This window comes from Meles meles, chromosome 6 (genome assembly GCF_922984935.1).
Source record: "Meles meles chromosome 6, mMelMel3.1 paternal haplotype, whole genome shotgun sequence".
Classification (NCBI taxonomy): Eukaryota; Metazoa; Chordata; class Mammalia; order Carnivora; family Mustelidae; genus Meles; species Meles meles.
Window position 1 is genome coordinate 102,593,140 of NC_060071.1, and position 14,271 is coordinate 102,607,410.

A 14,271-nucleotide genomic window follows, 5' to 3' on the forward strand; every position below is an offset into this window, starting at 1 on the left:
CATTTAATCCACTCAACAACCCCATCCAGTGGGGAGCAGTATTGTTCCCATTTTATAAATGAAGAAACTGAGGTATAGAGAAGTTAATCCAGTTGTCTTAGGTCACACAGCTGGGATGTAGCGGAGCTGGGACTTAACTTGTCTAGATCTATCAGAACTAGGGAATGTTCTCCCTAATAATTAATTAGCTCTGTGACCAGGGGGAGTTATTTAACTGCTTTGAATTCTGATATTCTGGTATGTACCGTGGGATACTGGTCTAGCTCCTAAGCCTGTTGTGAGAATTCGGGGAATCCCATTTGGGAAGGCAGCTAGCACCGTGCCTGGTGCGCACTCACGGAGTGCAAGGAGAATTTCTGTGTAGACCCCCCACGTCCCACACTGCCGGCCCCTCTGCAGAGAGGACAGCCTGATCACGTGTGGAATCGGGACAGCAGCCAGACTGGCTGTAAATCAATGACCGACCTGCCACATCTATCAAAATCTTGTTTGAAGAAATATTCTTCCTGAAAAGAATCAATGAATTTGAACAGATTTATGAAAAGACTTTTAAAATGTTAAATGAATATCTTCTTCTTGAATATATTTGAGGGGACTAAAGTGCTCTAAAACTCAAATCTTTTAACAAATCATTCCTTAAAATACTGATGAAATATATCTTATATTTTAAAATATAGCCATGACATTATTGCACTAGCGTGCTAGACCGCCATAACAAAGTACCACAGGCTGGGGGGATCAAACAACACAAATGTATATTCTCACAGTTCTGGAGGCTACGCGTCCAAGATAAAGGTGCTGGCAGGCTTGGTTTCTTCTGAGGTCTCTGTCCTTGGCTCGTAGATGGCTGTCTTCTCCCTATGTCTTCATATTGTCTTCCTTCTGCGCCAGTCAGCGTCCTCATCTCTTCTTATAAAGACACCAGTTATGTGGGGTTGGGATCTACTTTAATGACCTCATTTTCACTTAATTACCTCTTTAAACACTTCATCTCCAAACCGCACCTTCAGAGGTACTGGGGGTTAGGACTTCAACATATGAATTTCAGAGGGGCACAATCCAGCCCATAATAAATACATATTAACCACATTCACCAGAAAAAATATATTCCTCTTTGTTGGACATCTTCAGAATCATTGACTATGCATGAGGCATATATTTATATTCACTGACTATATTTGAGACAAATATATGCGTGAATATATTCATACATTGAGTACGCCTTGAAACAAGCTTTGGGAAACTGGTTATTTTGGTAAATTTGACAAGTTGGCCATATGGTAAATTGATACTTTGTTGAACGGTCTCTGGGAATTAACAATTTGGAATATTGATCCAGAGCTGATGGAAAGTCTGTGTGAGCTAAAAGCTACTGGGACCTCCCCGCCCCCCAAGAATATCACGCTGTTATCTGAGAGAAAATCACCCAAAGCCAGCAGCACCAGCCAAAACAAAGCAGCACTTAGTTGATAGATAGGTCACCAGCAAGGGGCCTTCTGAGGAAAGAGGGGAGGTTGGCCAGGGGTACTTGGGAACTTGGGAAAGGCCAGTTCAGTGGGGTGCCCCCTGGAGGCCTCAGGATCCTGGTACTTGGGGTGAGGGCAGGGGAGTGAGGGAAAGAGGACCCTCGGGATAACTGTTTCCCAGCTTTGCTCCTCTTTAGCTTCCCTTTTTCCAGGATCTTCCCCCACCAGGTTACACAGCTGTTTCTGTGTCACAGAAAAGTCACCCCAGCCATGGATCCTTAGCAGCATAAGCTCTTTCATGTGAGGACCCAAGTCTCCTTTTTGATTCACTTAACAGTGAAAACCCAAGGAAATTAGTGGTGAACACCTTTCCCCTCCACATCCATGCCCAAATGCAGCTCCCTCTTCTTTCCTTCTTTCCTTCCATTAGTTTACTGAAGGGGGGACCCTCTTCCTTCCAGAACCAATTCATCTGCCCGTGCCTGTGCTCTGGATCACATTCCTTCCATCTGGGATCCTCCCAATCTCACGTCATGCCCCTGCCCCCAGGGACCCCCTTTTGTCTTCAGCCATCATCTCTCCCCTTTCATCCTTTCCTACCTGCCTTCTCTCAACCCTAACGCTCTTGCTCGTGCCAAACTCTATGAAGGAAGCTACTACACTTTCTCCACTCTATGGCCTCACTTTGCACTGACATCTGCTTACATTCATTTTCTCTCGGGCCTAGTCACACATCCCAGGTGTTCCTGAAAGGACAGTTGGATTAATTACTGTCCTGGATAATGGAATCTTCCTCCAGGAATAAGTGCAAGGATCACGCAGGATGTGAGATGCTGTTCTTGTCTTCAAGGAGGGGACCATGGCGTTAGCAAGATGCATGAGACAAGAAACATGAAAAAATGTCACCAAAGCTCCACTATGAACAAACAGAAGAGATTCTTTAGAACGGAGGCATCTGGAGAGGCCTCTGGGGCTAGACAAACACCTTCCGGTTTCCACCCAGCACTTACATAATGCAAATCAACAAAGTCAGAGTCAAGTGCAAGGACCAAAGGAGAACCCCAGCCCCTGTGCCATGACTGGGGGTTTACATAAAGTGAATGTAATGAGTATTGGGGGTTCTCTTTTGTTGAAGAGGATGGTGTCCTTGGAAGGAAGAAGGCACCAGTGGACAAATGGGCTCTGAGCCATGGGCAGCTCAGAGCCTGAATCAGCATGCACGGCACTTCCTCAGTGTCTGGAGGCCTGACGCTGGAACCAGGAGCCAGCTGGGGGCGTGCGCAGCTTCTCCAGCTCCAAGGGGTGGGGTGATGCTTTGAAGACAGAGTATGCAAGGCTATCTCAGAAGGATCCTCAGCACCCTGCCCAATGTCGCCACCACCTTCGGGACCTTCCCATCCAGGCAGCTGCAGAACTTCCTCTCTCTGAGCGAAGTTGGCGGCTGAGAGCAAACACCAGTGGGTTCCTGCAGCTGAGCCCTCCCATGAGTTTCAGCCCTGGGGAGAGCCCTGTCTGATGAGCCAGGACCTGAGGGGCCTCGGCACCTCTGCAAGCCCAGGGTCTAACGCCTGGTCTCCATAGCTGGGCTTCCGATGGGCTAGGGGCTCCCACAAGACAGAGAAGGGTTTACCGCCTACTTTGGAAGACCTGTAACCCTACAGTCTTCCAGGGACAATGAAATAAGCCACAGTTTGGAGTTGAGGAAGGTTGGAAAAGTCAAAGGAAACACATTTGCAAAACCATCCTCTATGCTCTCGTTGTAGTAGTAGTAGTGAGGAGGAGGAGGTGGAGGGAGAGAAAGAGTAAGTATTTATAAAATGACTGGCGTGTCTTGGGCTCTGTCCTACAGCGTTTAACTCCTTCCTGTCCATGCCAGCCGGCAGCTCACAATGCAGTGGTATCCCCCCACCTGCCTCGAGGCCTGATCCACAGGCCGGCCACAAATGAGGAGACATGGTGACTCTGTCTTTCCATATCTCCTGTGAAAAGAAAAAGTGAGGGCAAAGATTGATAAAATGGGGCCCAAGATCAACTAGAGGCTGAAGGGAAAAGACCCTGAGAGACCAAGAGGAACCATCCCACGCCCTTCTGCAGACCTTCAGCTAAACACACCTGCCCATTCGGAGACGAAGCAGATCCACAGACAGCTGCTGTGAACAGAGAGCTCGCAGTCCCGGAGAAATGCCTCTGTTTACTCCCGGAGCCGAGCGTGCTTGGCTGCGTTGGTAGAAGGAGGAATCACGCCTTTTGTCGAAGGTGAGCACCAAACACTTCCATTCGGCTTCCAAGTGGACCTTCGGCTCTCACAGCCATTTTCCTGTTTGAGTACCTTAAGAACTCTGTGGGTGGACAGAACGAACATCACCACGGTTGTCACCGTCCCCATCTTTCAGGTGAAGAAACAAATTCAGACTGAGGGACTTGCCCAAGGACTCAGCCTGTCAGCAGGGCGGGTAGGACTTCAGCCTTCACCATCTGGCCTGCTTCTAGCCCAGAAAGTTTCCACCAAAAGATGCTGAGGCAAATCTTTAGTCAGGAGAGGGACAGGACCACCAGAGGGGACTCCGAGTGGCCACTCTCCGAATCACAGTCTATGCTCGGCAGCAAAACAAACTGGGACCTCATGGGTCAGCCTGAGAGTTGCGAGAACTCTCCTGAGGTTGGAGAAACATTTCTGAGGAAATTCATAAACTGGAGCCATTTCATTCTCTTCCTGAGCACAGGAGGATGAAGAGGCCTCAGTCCTGGGCCCTCTCCTTACAGAATTCTACTCTCCTTGCCAGGTCCTCAAGGAAGGACAGCAAACAATGCCATTCTTTTTGCTCTAGAATTACGGTGACATTTTCAAGGCTATCTGGCAAGATGTGCCTGTGTTCTAAAGACATTGGTAAAAAAAATAAAGCTGTAAAATTCTTCCAGCCTTTTATCAATTAATTATAAACCTGCTTACAGCCTTCACCCTTCCTTATAGGCACATACACCATCATTCTCTCTGCTCACATTACACAGGTCTGGGCAGAGATCTTTATCTAAATGCAAAACTCTGAATTGCTAAGTGGCAATATTAGCCAAGTCTTAGGTTAGCTCTGATCACATTAAGCAAGATCACATAAAGCAGTTCTTATATCAGTTTTGACAGTCCTGAGCCCATCCAGACGCAAACCGCCATTTAATCTGGTTTCCTACTGGTTGCTAATTTAATTCTCCTATAACTGGGGCCAGTCATCTGTCAATCATCAAAGCTGTATTTAACATCAACCTAGGGCTCTACTGTGGGACCAGAAAGTGAATGGTTGTCTTAGGTCTTTCATAAATTAGCCCTTGTGAGATTTAGGGATAATTCTGGAAGCTTTTGAAATGCACGCTGTTATTTTAGATATATATTTTTTAAATCTCAATTTGGTTTTAGGATATGTGTATAATCACAACAGAAAAACTTTAGCCATCCCGTAAAAGAAGTCACAATTTTTAAAACTACCTTACCAATTTATTTGAAATAATATGAGTAAAAATTGTATTGACAGTTTCGAATCTGGTAATATAGAAAAAATCAGGCTTGTTGCAATCTTTTCAAATACTTGCTCTGGACTAGTACATCTAAAGTCCGGTGGAATGCGTATTGTATCTGTAACATCTCGAATCCCCAAGAGTCAACTGTGCCCCTGTGGCAGGGCTCCCCTCCAGCATATACTGGGAAAGGGGAGATTTCGTCTTGCATCCCTCTGAGTGGCCACCCAGTATAGGGGCTTTCCCTGGTCTTCCAGTTCTGCCCAGTCTATCCAGTAAGCTCTGCCTGGTCTTTCCAGACCTGGCCCCAAGCAGAGGCACTATGAGCCTCTCCAGAAGGTAATGTGGGCAAATACATTTCTCACACAGGCCTCTTCACTTTCTGCTTCACTTTCACCCAGGTGTCACTTTCCTGAAAGTGTGTCACTAACAGGAATGACAATAAGAGATAAAAACTAAAACCCCCCACAAAATGTGGCCTTTACCCATCATCCAGGAAAAAAAGCAGCAAAGAAGCTTAACCTTTCTTAGATGACCCTTTCCATCTCTAAATCTTGCTCACTGGGCCTCACACCTCATTGCCTAAGGACCTCTCCTAATACATGTTGTAACTTTCCCTTCACTTTTTAGGCACCCCCTAACCTTGGGGTTTCGTCCAGCTCAAGCATCTACCCTCTCCTAAGCAATTCATCTTCTTGACTCCTGAGTTATTTCCTCTAAATAAGAATTCTAGGATGGAATTCATCAAGAGGTGGAGGCTTGAACATTTTCTGGGTACAAAGGTGGTGGATTTGTTCCTTTGTTAACACATGAAATCAAACTATTCCCACAACGGGTTTCCGTTTCCTTGCTTTTGCTTTCTGACTAGTTTTATGATGTTTACTTTTATAATTTGGTAGATAAAGATTTCTGTAGTATGATCAGCAACCAACACCGTTCTAGAAAGCTTGTAAGTCAACTGCTAAGATGATTGGGCTGGTATTATGGACAAAATGAAGACTTAGAAAGCAGATCGCTTCCTGAGGAAAGCAGTGGTTGAAAACGATCTTAAGAAAGGAGTAGTAGGGTTTGAAGAGCAGGAAAGCTTGAACACTCTACCAATCAGGACCTGCTCCACTACAGGGAAGAGAAACCCAAATCCCAAACCAAGGCTAACTTGGTCATATAACTGGGGAGTCCAGGAAATACAGCTGGCTTTAGGCATGGTTGGTTTTCCAGAGGCCCAAAGTGAATCCCAGTTTCTCTCTTTGCTTCTAGAATCTCCTTTCCTCTGGGTTGACTTTTGTTCTTGGGAACTCAAGGCTTATTTCACCCTTAGCATTAGCTATCCTAGAGAAGAAGTAGTGCCTCTTATCCAGGAGGGCACTGGGGAGGGTGGGGTAGGTTGGGTCATGTGACACCCACCCCTAAATTGCAGCTGAGGACATGAAGCAGTTAGGCTGGGTTTGGTTACAGGGCAGGCAGAAGGGTGAGTGCAGTGGGTTCTGGGAAATTTGGTCTTCATCAGACAATCGGGAGAGGTTCTGATGAAGGACAGAAGTTATTGCCACAATTGCCCACTATATGAAAAGATCATGAGTAAAGACAGGAGCAGTAAAACACACTGTATATCCAGAAACATCCACTTTGGCAAAAGAGCAAGAGACGAGTGACAGGAGTATACTGGCAACGATACTGAGCATCCAGCAGGTTCTGGGGACGTTTCTGAGCAGGATGAATGGTTCGGAGCTCTGAGTTAGCAAAGTGCTCTGTCTGTTTGCACAGATGTGTGTGGAGACACATGGGAAGTGGGAGACTATGATGGGAGCATAAATTAGAGGTAAAGAGACCCGAACCTGAGGGGATAGTAGTAAAAACAGAAAGGGGAGAAGGACTGTGATGTGAGTCCCTCCGATGGGGGATTCTATGACCCACTGGTTTTATGAAGTGACAGAAGGAATTAAAGATGGTGAGAGGATGGTCGCATGAGTGAGACTAGGCAGTGAGGCAGAAGAATCCCCTCCTGCAATTGTCCCTGATCAACCACGAGTTAACCATACTGTCCTTCGTACAGCCACTGGAGCTAATTCAAACCTTAATTATTGCACTTGTCCCAGAGATGCAATTCTTTTTGCATGTCTATCACATTATGGATAAGTGAGCTGCTTAAGGGTACAGACTGCCTCTGATTGATTGATTTGGTCCTAGTAGCTAAGAGTACAAATGTGTATACTGGACGTGTACGGACACCTGTTTCTGTACCTGTTTGTTAACTTAACTGAAAGAGTAAATATCTGTGGGGCTCCTGGGTGGCTCAGTGGGTTAAGCCTCTGCCTTCAGCTCAGGCCATGATCTGGGGGTCCTGGGATTGAGTCCCACATCAGGCTCTCTGCTGAGCAGGGAGCCTGCTTTCCCCTCTCTCTCTGCCTGCCTCTCTGCCCACTTGTGATCCATTTCTGTCAAATAAATAAATAAAATCTATTTATTTTCAGAGAAAATCATGGAGGGTGGATTTGATAATGGGAGAAGGGAAGAGAACTTAAATGTCTTGAGATCCTTTACACCAGTTGTTATTCTAGACACTTTAGGTATGGGACCTCAGCTTCAGGTTAAGTGTGGAAAAACTAAAAGCAACAAGCCGTATTTCATCTGTTATCCCTTTTACAGTTATTTAAGGAGTCTCCAGTAACTTCTCTGCTCAATTCTGCTCTTGCCCTCTGCCGCACTGGGATCTCCATGGTTTCAAGGGGGCTATTTATTTGTTTTGTGTTGGTATTACATTCCTCTGGGAAGCACCAAACCGGTAATGCCTAATATCTTATTAGTGCCTTCCAGATTTTTTTATTTTTGGTGAGAGCAACCTCTTGAGTCTCCTCCCCATGACCTCACCCTCCTCTCTGGTGACGGGGGGTGGAGTCTATGGAGATGGTGAAAAAGTCAGGGCGGGACACACAAGTAATTGATTGGCATGCTGCAAAATGGAACCCCTCCTTTTTGACAAATGAGGCTTTTGTTTGTTTTCCCTTGGATCGCGTTAAGTGTTGTTTGCTTAGGGTGACTTCTCTCACATTTCTCCAGTTTCCAAGACTTGACTCAATTCTCAGAGCGAACTCAACAGCTGAGGCTTCTGTAGAGAGACGCCTTCCTTTCGGCTCTCGTCTCCATGTACTACCTAGTTGAGCTGTCACCACGGCGCTAGCCAGTGCACCACTCTCTCCTTTCATAGCAAGGGACGTTAACATTCAGAGGTCACGTTGCCCAAGGACATACAGGTGGATTAGCTAGTAATCAAGTGATAATCAAGTGAACGATCTTCTCAAGAGAAGAACAGAATGTTCAAGCTTGGGTGCATGAGGGGAAGGTGACCCGACATAGCATGGAACTGGGGCTGTCTCCCAGGGTCCACAGGGAATTCTGTTCCTCCTGCCACACTGAGTCACTACTGTGCTCTCCTCTTCCTTAGGATCTCAGATTAACAACAGACACTCCAGACAGAGAGTAACAGACTGAATGTGGGTGTCACGTATATGCCTGAGAGCGCAGAGAGTTTTGGAACAATGAAGCTAAAAAAAAAAAAAAAAAGATCTTTGTGACAAGATTTAGAAAGAAGACAGCTATTTTAAAAGCACATTTTTGGGGGTGCCTGGGTGGCTCCATCAGTTAAGCTGAGCTTTATTTCAGCTCTGGTTATGATCTCGGGGTCATGAAGTCAAGACCCAAATCAGGCTCCACAATGGGCATGAAGCCTGTTTAAGATTCTCTCCCTCTTCCTTTGTCCCTTCTCACCCACCCCCTCTAATAAATAATAAATAAATAAATAAATACAAACATACACACAAAAAAATGAAAGCACATTTTTGTACCTACGTTCATAAATGTCACAGACATCCAAAGACACTTTTTGGGTTAAACATTTATTATCTGTGAGAATGTAAGATTGTGTTTCCTTTTTTAAGTTTCGAGAAACCAGGCCTATGCGAATTATATGCCATGAGAGTATTCTTTATACTCATTCTGAATGCAAGTGTAAAGCTTCTCATCTAAGTTTTGGATAAAATATGCTCTTTAGGGGCACCTGGGTGGCTCAGTGGGTTAAAGCCTCTGCCTTTGGCTTGGGTCATGATCCCAGGGTCCTGGAATCGAGCTCCGCATCGGTCTCTCTGCTCGGCAGGGAGCCTGTTTCCTCTTCTCTCTCTCTCTGCCTGCCTCTCCACCTACTTGTGATCTCTGTCCATCAAATAAATAAATAAAATCTTAAAAAAATGCTCTTTACATTTGGAGTACCCCGATATGCAGCTGTACTGTGTGTGCAGTACAAGAAGGCTTTTTTTTTTTTTTTAAAGATTTATTTATTTATTTAGAGAGAGTGAGTGTGCCCGAGCGGGAAGTGAAAGCGATAGAGGGAGAGAGAGAATTTCAAGCAGCCTCCTCCTAAATGTAGAGCCCCATGCGGGGGCTTGATCCCACAACCCTCAGATCATGACCTGAGCCGAAATCAAGAGTCAGACGCTTAAGCAAATGAGCCACTCAGGTGCCCCACAAGTGGGTTTTCAGGACACATTCCTAAAAGAACAAGGTCAGCTGTTGCGTGTGGATACGTGGATGTTTGTATTGTAAACTCTTAACTGTGGCAATGATTTATCAAAGCAATGGTGAGCCAACACGTGGACCTGGAGCTCACACTGTTCATGCCTGGGTTTCAGGAAATTAACAAACTGGAATAAAAGTTAACTTTAAACAAATTACCCAGGACCATTTAAAAGCACTGATCCATCAAGGGTTTAACAGAACTGCCAATACTACTTCATGAAAGCTAGTAACAGGAAGGAGACCTGCGAACTACTCAAACACTAAAACCCTGTAAAACCTACACCTAGTATAGCTCTTTTCCAAAAGCCTTCAGTTTGCTTTGTGAGGGAGAAATAAGTTTTCAGCCTCATGAATATTAAAAAGTGCCAACTTACGCTTCACCAAGATAAGTTACTGTATTATAGGTTAAGGAATAAATGTTTCTAAAAACTAAAACCAGCTATTCAGTGTTCATGACAATCTTTTCCATCAATTGAAAATAAAAAAGGTCTTGAAAACTTAACAAATGCCGGTGAGCCCACGTGCCTCTTTACACCGGCTGAGGAAGCAGCTACAATTCAAGGCTCTCTTGTTCTTGTCTGTCGGCACAGGCTCCCCCAGGCAGCCGGGGGGACTAGCTATGCTAAGCTCCCGCAACACATCACATACGTTCATTATGTGGACAAAGATCGCTTCTTTGGGAGGTAACTGCTACACTGCCTTGCTCTTTTAGAGTTAATACATCCAAACTTTGAACATAGTTACATAGATGCATTGAGTCCCACTTCGGAAAAATGACCTGCTGCTGTACATTCATCACCTGCCTCCTAACTGGTCTGTTTCACAGAGATAAGAACCACAGAAGGAAGAATGGGCCGAAGGTCCAGGGAGGTGGAATGGTAATCCTGGAGCTCCAGGCAGCAAGGCCAGGCTGCTATACTTAGAAATGTGTCTCCTGTACCTATTGGCCTTCGAATGCCCATGACACTTATTTTAAAACCAAAAAAAATGAATGGGAAACAAATGTTTTTCTTTCACCCCATTTTCCTCCTCTTTCTAGAATTGCTTACTTGTTCAAATAACGGAGGTGGAACAGCACTCTCAACCTCCTCCTACCCCAAGGGCCATTGCTATCATGAAGGGGGAGTGATGGGTACAAGGGCCCTACACTCTCAAAAAAATGTCCAGATTTTACACTGCAATATAGGTAAAAATTGACTTACATTATATACATTTTCCTAGTCCCTACACCTCTATTATAATCACATTTTTTGAACACTTACTATGCGCCTGGTACCTAAGTGCATTACATGTATTAAAATGATTTAATCCCCATAGCAAACTACTAGGTAGACACTATTATGACCTTCACCTTACATGTGAGAAAACAAGCACACAGTTTAAATAACTTTCTCAAGGTCACTTAGTAAATGTCTCAAGGTCATTTAGTAAATGGCAGAACTGGAATTTAAGCCTAGGTAAATCTGGTCTTTAGGCCTATGCTCTGACACATGGTTTTAAGAATGCACATGAGAACATTATCATGGAGATAATTTGCTCTAACACATTTTTAAGTCCATTATTTGAAAATTACCTTGTTATAAACAGAAATTATGTTGTTACATTATTGTGTAAAAACACCAGAAAACATCTCGTAGATCATCCTAGCTACCAATGGAATGACCTGAACCAAGATGAGTTTCCTTTCCAGGGGTTTCCCATCTGGCCATTCTTTCCCAAATCATAAGTAGATTTCAAATGGTGGCTGCTTCTCTATCTGTCCTTTCTGGTGGGCAATGAGATCACTCAGGAACATTTCCAGGCAAAATAGTTTGACCTTCTTTTGTCTCTCAATGAGGTTGGAGGCCCCAAGTGATGGGGCACATGGCCCAGACCAGTACACCTTGCACTGGCACAGCCTGATGGCATAAATGGCATGGCCACTGATCTCCAGGATCAGTACTCTGCCCATGATATCTAGCAGCTGACTGGTGAACAGCTTCTGTTTCTCATTGGTGATATGCTCTGGACCTGGGAACTTGACCCGCTCCAGACTGACAGGAGCTCCTCCTGGTCAGGCATGGGACCCAGGTCCCCACAGAATCTACCTCTCAACTGATGGACTCACTAAATTGTCACAAAACTCCAACCAATACTTAAGAACCTAAGACAATATCCTAAATGACCCCAAGTATGTAACAGTTTTAACCCAATGGGTTTACATGGTTTGAGAATTCACTGCTTTCTTATTCAAAATTATAAAAAGTGAAAACTTCACTTTTTCATTACTTGACTAATTTTCAGTAAAATTTTGTCACCACAACCTCTTTCTGTAGTAGCTTGGAGATCTCCATGGTACGACAATGGACTGTTCTACTTTTACAATGTTTACTATCAATGCAGCAAAAGCTCTTCCAAATCTTGATGTTCCTTGAGGAAAAAGACAAAAAGTCAAACAGAAGGCCTAAGCCTGCAAGACTGTGGTAAAGCCGGACAGAGCTTCAGTCTTTATGTAAAAGCTACTTATTACTCTAGTGAAGAAGGTACACTGGTTTGGAAAACTAATTAAAATTAATTAGAAGTTTCAAACACCTCAAACATAAAATCATGCATTATATAAAAGGTACTTTCAAGGTCAATTTAATTTTCAGAACCGGACCAACTAATTCAGCCTCTTAAAGGTCTCTCACAGAAGATATCAATAGCAGAGAAATGGTCTATGAATTACAATTTCTGTAGCTTTACAAATAATACTCAGAAATTCAAAAGGCATATCAGATTGCAATGGACAGAAAGATAAGTCAAATACAATTTTATAAGAAAAAAATCAGCTTTTCCTACACTATTGTTATGGTCTACATGTTTGTGCTTCCTGCCCACAACCCAGCCCCAAAATCTTAGGCTGAAGCCTATTCCCCCATCGTGATAGTATTTGGAGGCGGGCATTTGAGAGATGCGTATGTCATGAGGGCGAAGCTCTCCTAAATGGGGTCAGTGTAAGAGACCCCAAGGAGATCCTCTGCTCTTCTGCCATGTGACGTTACAATGAGAAGAGAGCGGGTAAGGAAGCTGGCGCCTTGATCTCGCCTGCACTTCCCAGCCTCTAGAACTGTGATCAAGATTTCTGTTTATAAGCCCCCCAAGTCTATACTTTGTTCTAGCAGCCCAAACACACTAAGACAATCACGCTGTACTTGAAAGCAACTCCTGATAAGTAGCTTGATTCTTTAAAATCTAATTTAGTTTACCTTTAAAATGCAAGTCTGATTCCATTTCAAAATGTTCTATTTTAACAACTTCCTTTTTATAAAATGTTTAAAGACAAAGTCAAGCAATGCCACCTACAGGGAAACTTTAGAACAACAGTCCTATTTCTATAACCCACACTTCCTAAATACAGAGTCTGAGTTAATATTGCATTGGGCATCATTTAACAAGGTAACTTTTAAGAAAAAGGTAGCTGTGTAAAAAATCCCACCATCGTTCTGGATTAATACTTCTTAAAATAATTAAAAATAACCTAACTTCACTCCCAAGTTCATGAAACCTAAGATTCACAGACCCTTGGCTGTGAACTATACCTGATTGAGATTCCACGTTGTACAATTTCAAAGACCTTTAGTTATAACTAGTATACAGGGGAGACTCAAGTCCTTGGAGACTAGCCTATAACAACTTCATTTTCCAGCTATTAGACTCCCCTTTCTTCTTGAGTAGCATCACCTTTGCCTTCTTGACCAGGTTCTCCAAATTTTCAGGTAAACAGTCAATTTCTAAAGCTCTGTCCTATTTATTTTAAAACCTATTTTGTAGATGATTCCACATCAGATTCAAAGCTCCTTCCCTCCCTATGCAGGCCCACTCTAATCAGGGATGGTTTATTTTTGTATTTCTTCTCCCTTTGCTCCCTTCCCCTTGAGAAATAGTTGCTAGGGTTCCCTAACACAGCAGTTCTCAATTTAGGCTAAACTCAAACCACCTGGAGTCCTTTAATAAAAATCCCATGCCTTTAAATTTAACTGGGACCCGAACATGGCTTTTGTTTGCTTTTAATTTTCCAGGTGACTCCATGTGCAGCCTAGTTTGAGAAACACTGCCTTACAACGGGGCCACCTTAATGGGCTTTAACTGCATTCTGATAACTGGCTTGTGGGTTTCATGGTGCACAGTGGCAAGCCCCCACTCAACTAGAGGTCCAGAGGTTCATTCCCGAGCTGACTTCCCACCTAACCCCAGCCCTGGCAGTCCCAGGGGATTGGAGTTGGTTGTATTCTGGTTGATCCCCAGTCCGTGGCATCACACCTCACTCATCTTCTGCACCTGCCTTTGAACTTCTCCATGTTGCTGCTAAAGTCCTCTGGCCTCCAACTCCTGTATCAAGAGCAGCTGGCAGGACCCATCTTTAACACCTCTCTGCCTGATAGTCCTCACCTCTCCAACTTCATTCCCATGCTCTGAAATAAAAACACAGATGTGCTAATCTGCTGGGTAAACTCAACCAGGTGGAGAAAATGTTGGGCTCCACCTCCTAGAAGCAACCCTAATCTTGAATTGTTCCCTCATGCCTCTCTCCTGTGGTTTCTGAGTGCAGATGAGAGTCTAAAGGACTCATGAGAGTCCAAAGGACAAAATCGCATTGCCCAACACTGCATTCCCCAAAGAGACCTCTCCCAGGACTCTCTGGCTGTCTGTGGAATGGTGGGTGGTGATAGGGCAGGTTCTTTGGAACTGGCAGCCCCAGTAAGCCCTG